An 8,045-nucleotide genomic window follows, 5' to 3' on the forward strand; every position below is an offset into this window, starting at 1 on the left:
GGACAGGTGACAGAAAACTTTTAGGATCTGCTAAAAGAGATGGCAAAGAGACGTTCTGTTTTTTCCCCTCCTGTATTGTTAGAATGGTTGATAATCAGAAAGGCTGAAACCCCTGGAGTAAAGAAGGTGCTGGACCCAAGATTGGAAAGTCTACCCAGTGATACAAGCGAAGGACAACAGCAAAAGAATTTTCCATTGGCTCTAAACAACTAGACCGGTTCTAAATTCTGCAGTATTCAGCTTTCCTTTCACAAATTCAAGCAATGCTACGGTTTCTTGCACTGGCCTCTATGTTACTGGAAATGTTCTAGAGAAGGTGAATAAGAAGAGATGATGTGAGCAGGCCTTTCGCCTCACTGGGAGCTCGGGCAGTATGATGTGTTTCTCCGTGTTTCTGTGTGTGTGAGAATGTGTGTGCATGAGTGAGTGTGTGTGTGCGTGTGTGTGTGTGTGTGTGTGTGTGTGTGTGTGTATGCTGGGAGACACTGTAATCCTGAGAGAAAAGTAGTGTCCTACCTTAACATTTTATCCATGTTGCATCAGTCTTGACAGAAAAGCAAACTATTTCAAAGAGTTGAAAAATTATATTAACTTCACTTCCCTTTTTTGTATAGTAGCCATCATTTACTCCCAAGTTTCCTTAGTTGCTCCCTTGTCCTGGGATACTGGTGAGAACAGGACCAAAGTAGGTGCAGAGGCACACAGACAGCGGGACACAAGGAAGTGCACTGCTGAGGCAAGTGGCTTTGTGCTGCGCACACCATGAGAAACGCAGTCTTAGCAACACAGCTATCAGTCCTCCTCTTGCCCAAGACCAGGCTCTTTTGTCTTAATGGAGTGACTGCAGTGAGCCAGCCCTGCAGCTGAGCCCAGCCCAGCTTAGCACCTGTGGATTTGCATAGCACAGCAGGGGGGACTTCTTAACAGGCTGTCACAGCCTGGGCAGGAGTGAGAGGCAGTCAGGACACAGCATGGACATGAGGGTCCCCGCTCAGCTCCTGGGGCTCCTGCTGCTCTGGCTCCCAGGTAAGGAGGGCTGCGCTGAGGATTTTCTCAGCATCATGTGGTCATTACTTCTTCCCTCTCCAAAGGAGTTTTCTCAAAACCTGATTGATTGTGTTTATGTTTCTCACATCAGGTGTGTGCTGTGACATCCAGATGACCCAGTCTCCAAGCTCCCTGTCTGCCTCTCTAGGGGACAGTGTCACCATCAGGTGCCAGGCTAGTCAGGGCATTAACAGTTACTTAAACTGGTATCAGCAGAAACCAGGGAATGCTCCTTCTCTTCTCATCTATAACACTAAGAATTTGCACTCTGGGGTCCCGTCGAGGTTCAGCGGCAGTGGGTCAGGGACAGATTACACTCTCACCATCTCTAACCTGCAGCCTGAAGACGTGGCCACTTATTACTGCATGCAGCACAACAGTTGGCCTCCCACAGTGATATACACCATGACATAAACCTCCCGAAGAAGCAGAAGTGGGGGCTGGGCTGCCGCAGCTGCTCCTCCTCAGACCTCCGCTGCTGAAAACCTTTCCTAGGCTTGGCCAGGCTTTCAGAGTCACTGGAGGATTTGGAATGAGACCCCAGAAATTCCCTTCTGAACATTTGTGGTCTTTCCTCCTCTTCAGCCCTGTCAAGCCAGAGCATCGCAGCCTTTCTCCGCTGGAAAGACTATTCTGTCAGGATTTTGTGCAATGGCATCATTTGGAGCTCATCAATAGAAGTAAGGCTTTCACTTCCTCCAAGCAGATGTTTTACTGAGGAGAATTATCCCTGCTCAGCAGGGCTCGCTCTCCTGAGGTGATAATGAAGGGGACACAGCACACAGCACCTGGGCTCTGCTCCCTGAGCACAGAGCAGCGAGGAGCAGACAGTGGAGCCCTCAAGTTCTCTGCTGGGCAGAGAGAGCCGGGGTTGAATTCCGAGTCCATTGCTTGTCATGGTCACCTCTCCGTGTAGGTCTTTAGGCTTCAGCTTTGCTCCTACATCTGCCCAGGATCATCCCAAGTTCTAAGTCCTCTTTTTCTTTCAAATCTCAGAGGATTGTTGCTACACATTCACCTCTACTGCAATGCATAGAGGGAAGGAGGTTCTGGGAAATTTATTCTGAAGTGAGGGTGAAAGCGTTGAGAGGGGACAGTGCAGAGTGGCACTACTGTGCTGCATCTCAGATTTTTTTCCAATCATAGAATATGCTGGAAGGGTTTTTTTTTTGGTGAACAACAGTCATATCCCACAATTTCATCAAGTCCCAAACTGAGCTGAATGTAAGAAGGGAGGATAAGATATATCGGAACACTTACAGGTGATGTTTCAATCCACGTACACTTGAGAAACCTTTGTCAACAAAACTGAACAGAAGCATTGAAACAAACAATGGAATAAAAATATGGAAAAAGTACTTAAGCTGATGGAAACTCTTAAAACATATATTAGAATCTTAAAGAATGGAAGAATGGAGCGCAGTTTTCTCAAAATGACATTTTAAAACCACCTCTTCATTATACAAACATTATTCTAGAATTTAATCACTTGCTTTGTCAAGAGCTGACATGACTAACCTTTGCACTGAGTGAATTTTCTAGCACTTTACCAAATTAAAGGACAAAAGGGTATGTTGGGCCTGCATAATTTGTCAGGTAATACATTGTATAGTCTGTTTTTTGGATCATTTATTCCCAAATTTCTTTACAAAACGGACTTCATGACCTACAGATAATAACTCCCATCACAGGTTATTCTTTGGGATCCAAGAATTGCCCCAACGGGAACACGCAGAGTCCCAGCCCCACCTGCGTGCCAGCAGTTCCAAATGACGGGCGTGCTGAAGTCATGCATGTGTTTCCATCATCTTCCTGAAATTCCTGCTTCTGCAGAGAAAGAAAGCAACATACAGACTCAGAGGCCCTTCCTACTAGCCGTGAACAGTGAACAGGCCAGATATTTAATATGGAGGGAAAAAAAAACACTATTGAGTCCCACTTCCAGAGGTTTAAGCTTAAAGTTCAATAAAATAAATATTTGGAAAAATAGCATCTGTGTTCATGTAAAATCAAAGTGCAGATGAGAAATGAAGCCCACACTGGCGCAATGAGGAGGGATACGGAGCTGCAGCTCGGGGATGCGGATTGGGCCACAGCAGACAGAGCAGGGTCCTGCTCACAAGAATCAACATGGAAAAGTATGAAAATATCTACGGCATCATAGCCTGGCAGCAAAGATGAGCAAACAGCAGAAAATGTAACAAGAAATCCTGCCAATTCCCCAGTCCAGCCATAGAAGACAAGGGAGTGGAGAGAAGAGGGCAGCCCAGGAGGTGGGATTTGTGTTTAACCTCTCTGAGGTCAGAACAGCTGTGCAGACGCAAGCCTGCTTTCTGCATGAGCAACTTTTCTCTGCCACTTCAGTGCTGCCTCCCCAGCTCACTCCTGCACATGATGCAACCTGCATATTTCTGCCATGTATGACCCCAATACCTCTGAAGCTGTGTGGTGCACACAGATGGACTCACTGGGCCACGCACAGCCAGATGAAGCTCAGAGCGAAGGCCATGGGGTCCCAGGCTGGGCTCCTCAGCTTCTTCATCTTCTGAATTTTGCTTTAGAGAAATATTTCTTCTAATGGATTTAAGTTTTCAGAATGTTTACCAAATATTATATATTCACAAATATTAATTTTTATTTCATCAAAATCAAACACCTGGGACTTTTTGCCCTATTTCCTCCACTACTAGCTTCCCTGGGAAAAGCTCCTCACACCATGTCCAGTGCTTCTGTCAGTACTGTAGGAGACCATGCCAATGTGCCCTCCAAGGCCAGCACAGGCACCGAGGCCCATAAGCACTGGTATCAACAGAAACCAGGATCAGCTCCTCGGCTCCCTGTGAAAGAAGCAGCTAAGACCAAATCTACAGCTACCTAAGTTTTATAAGTCTTAGGAATGGATTTAGAAACCACAGGTTTCTAGTGCCCCATTCATCTGTGACTTTTCCTCAATAGATGAAATGTATTACAGGAACAGCAGAAGCATGGATAAAATACTAACGTGATCTCATTGGAGATGAAGAAATCCTTGGATAAATTTAATATCCATTTGCAACAAAAATTCTTAAGCTAATATGTATCAAAGGATGTTATCTCAAACTTACTAAGACATTTATAACAAATCAATGGCGATCGTCATGGGAAATTTGGAAAAGCTGAAGCTTTCTCTGTAAAGGCAGGAATAAGACAATGATTTCTTTGACCACCACCTCAGTTAATGTAGTACTGGAAACATTAGCCAGGGGGCTCAGGAAAGATAAAGAAATCAAAGGGATTTTTTTTTCACTGTTTTTTTATTTTATGGAAAAAAGGTCAAACAAAATTTCATAGTGAAATATTAGGAGGAAAACAATCATTAATATAGTACATGTTGTGAACTTTAAAGTAGTAGCTCAGGGTACAAGACGTGGGCATAAAAATTTCTCCAATTTATGTTAGCACAAAATTTCCCTTTTAATGAGCTAAGAGACCTTAGGTAGTATAAGTGACTTTCATTTTTCCCCTTTTCCCTACTGTACTTTCACCCATCTTGGTTCCTTTTTCCTTTTGAACAATTTTTTTCCCATTAAGCAACATCTAGTGTACATTTTAGACCTTATTTACTCATTCAGTTTCTCGCAGCAGGGAGACAATATGATGTCGACATGGGAGTCTATTCAAAATAGTTAGTATACATGTACAGCTACTTCCTCTTAATTCAGTGAAGAGCGAGATTTGTTCTAATAGTGCTTGTGGACAGGATACCATGTCTGCATCTTGTACCACGAATAACCACTAAGAAGACAACAATATGCAATGCATTAATTTTTAAAAATTTTCCTATCATCTTGCTTTTAAATTCTGTATTGCTTTTATTTTTTTCTCCCCTTAAAGAAAAATGAATAAATCTGTGAGCTATCAAAAATAAAGTCACATACTATGACTTCTCCACCTTTTGGCAAAAGGATTTCATATGGAAGGGAGAAATCAAATAATCATTATTTACATCACAAACTCAAAATTCCATCCAAGGGCTCCTAGACCTTTAACCAGTCTCAGTACCGTAGCAGCGTACAAACAGCACAAAGTCACTAGCCTCTGTCCACCACTAGTGTACAGACCGAGGAGCACACTGAGCAAGGAGTGGCATTCACAAGGGCACCAGGAAAAGGAGCACTTAGGAATTAAGGTAAGAAAGAAAATGAATGATCATTATGACAAAAACTACAGAACTCTGAAAGTAGAGATCAAACAGAGCACCAGAAAATGGAAATGCGTCCCCTCTTCTTGGGCTAGCAGGAGCAACATAGTCACAAAGGCCATAATTTCAAACTCATATATAGATTTAATGTAAACCCAATCAAACTAAAAATAAGGTTCACAAATGAATTCCAGAAAAAGTAGCCTAACATTCAGGAGAAATCAGAAGAGACTGGAATAGCAAAAGCAAAGCTGGGAAACAAGAGAAAGGTAGAAAACATCACAATCCAGGACTTCAAGTCATTTGAAAGCTATGGGATAAAAATGCATGCATGGTAGTGGATTAAACATGAAGAACTGCACCAGGAAACAGCACAGCATGCAGAAGAAACTCCAGAGCTATTCCTGTCATGTTTTGTACAAGAGATGAAAACATGATGCTGGACAAGAGAAAGTCTTTTCTAACAAAGGATGCTAGAAGACAAGCTATCAGCATCACACACAGGCAAGGACTGTTTAAATTGGACCCAGGGCTGGCCAGCTAGCTCAGTGGACTAAAGCACCTGCTTAGGCAGAGCGCAGCGGCCGGGGTTCAGCCCCCAGCATGCAGTGCTGACATGCAACTGGACACGCGGAGATGGCAACTGAGACAGCGTGGTGGTGCGTGCCTGCAATCCCAGCGTTTGGGAGGCTAAAAGCAGGAGAATCACTATGAGTCTGATCTACATAATGAGATCCTGTAGGACCCTGTAGACTCAGGACTAAATACATAATCAATCAATCAATCCCAAAATATACAAGACACAGCATCCAGAATCAGTGGATGAGATCATAGCAAATTAAAATGCTGCTGCACAACAAGGGACTAAAAAGACAGCCCACTGGGGGGGGAATAGAATTGGCAGCTGTTCTACAGACAGCCAAGTGTGTAGAACACATAAAAACTCAGAGCGATTAGGTCCCTCAGAATAAAAGATCCAATCTAAAAGTGCCTAACTGAAATGAATGAACACTACGTAAAGAAGAATGACAAGGGGCCTATAAATACATAAAACTGTTCAATAATTTCTGATCTGTACAGAGCTGAAAATGAAAACAAAAAATTACAGGATCAAACTACAGTGATGCACGAAGAAATCCTAACACCAATGTCTTTTTTTTAAAAAAACCACACTTTATTTTTATTTATTTTTCATGCAGAACCAGGGATTGAACTCAGGTCCTTGCGCTTGCCAGGGAAGTGCTTATTCCACTGAGCCATCTCCCAGGCCCACACCAATGTCTTAACAATGGCCTTGTGACCATCAAATGATAATGGATAAATAAGTCGTGATGGTTATGCACAAGGGATTGTGAAGCTGTCACAGAGAAGGATAAGCCTGTGTCATTTGTAGGAAAGTGGATGCCCCTGGGATTATAATTTTAAGGTAAGTAAATCAGACCCACAAGAGTGAATGTCTCCTGGTATAAGTCATATGAAAAACCCAAATATAAATGATAAAATAAAAAAGTTAAATGACAGGAAATGGGCTTATTTCCTAGGAAAGAGATCTGACAGAGAGAAAGGAGAAAATAAGAGGTGTGATTTCATGGCTCATCTCCTCAAAGCAAAACTAATTATTATATCCTACAAACATGTACTTCTAAAAAGGAAATCTTATGCAAAAGTCAAAGAAATGAATTAATTTTGTACAAGACAAAATAAAGTTAACTTAATATGAAATGAAATTCTCATTGACTAAGTGATCCACATATAAGGCACCGGGAGAATCACTGTGCTCCAATGACTGAAGGGCCAACTTTTAAAACATCCTGTAGGCTTAGAGTGAAGTATATATAAAATTGGCTTTTACTTCTGTTCTTACTCTTTTATGATCTGTTTGTCTTGGTTCCCAATAGAACGCAGGAGCTCTTCAGTCTGACTTCAGCTGTGTGCAGTCAAGGCTTTGCTCTGCAGAGACAGCGCCTCTCGCGGGCATCAGAAATCCCCTCTCCCTCTCTATATCCTCAGGTCATCCATCCATTTACAGGCTGATGTCATGAGGTAGCAAGGCCCTGCACTAGGCTGTAGAAATAAAACCTCCCTGATGAGGCAGGGCGTCGGGAAGTCCCCTGGGTCCCATGGGCGCTGCACGCCTGCTGGGAATGACGCATGGCACAGTTCATCCCTCCAAGTGCCGTGAGGTTGGGGTCTGAAGACTCGAGTCACAACAGCTGCGACCGGGAAGGCTGTACGCTGCCCTGACTCTTCCCTTCTCTCTCCGACTCTGGGCTCCCCCAGTGCAAAATAAACACCTTCCTCCCCCACACCTTTCACCAGGCCACTTCCTTCTCAGAGCCACTCAGGTAGGAACTGAACCACCCGAATCCTCTTGGGGAAGGAAAACTGTCCTCCCTTAAATTCCACCTGGGGAGGCTTTCTCCCATCCAAGCAGACATTACTGTCACATGACATCTGAAGCATCTGCTCATGCAGTGATACGCTTGGCTAGGAAGAGACCTCCGCAGTGCCGCTGGCCTTCCATGTCCCCTAGCTGCGCTTGCATAACTCTGCCTCCACACTCTTTGCATTTCATTAAAATGTCAAAGCAGCTGTTACCTCACAGGTGCTGTCACAGGGTCCTCCAGGATCTGTTGGTTAAGAACACATTGGAAAAAGGTGGCCTGTGAAGCAGAGTTATTCTCTGAATTTCAGAGGCAGCTCCGACCCTCCTCACCGCACTGCAGGCTGGGATGAGGCAGGCAGAGGGCAGGACTCAGCAAGCTCGGCACATCTGGAACCTTCTCATGCCTCAGCTGCCCCACCCTTCTCCACATCC

Source organism: Octodon degus, unplaced genomic scaffold (genome assembly GCF_000260255.1).
Source record: "Octodon degus isolate 3935 unplaced genomic scaffold, OctDeg1.0 scaffold00162, whole genome shotgun sequence".
NCBI lineage: Eukaryota > Metazoa > Chordata > Mammalia > Rodentia > Octodontidae > Octodon > Octodon degus.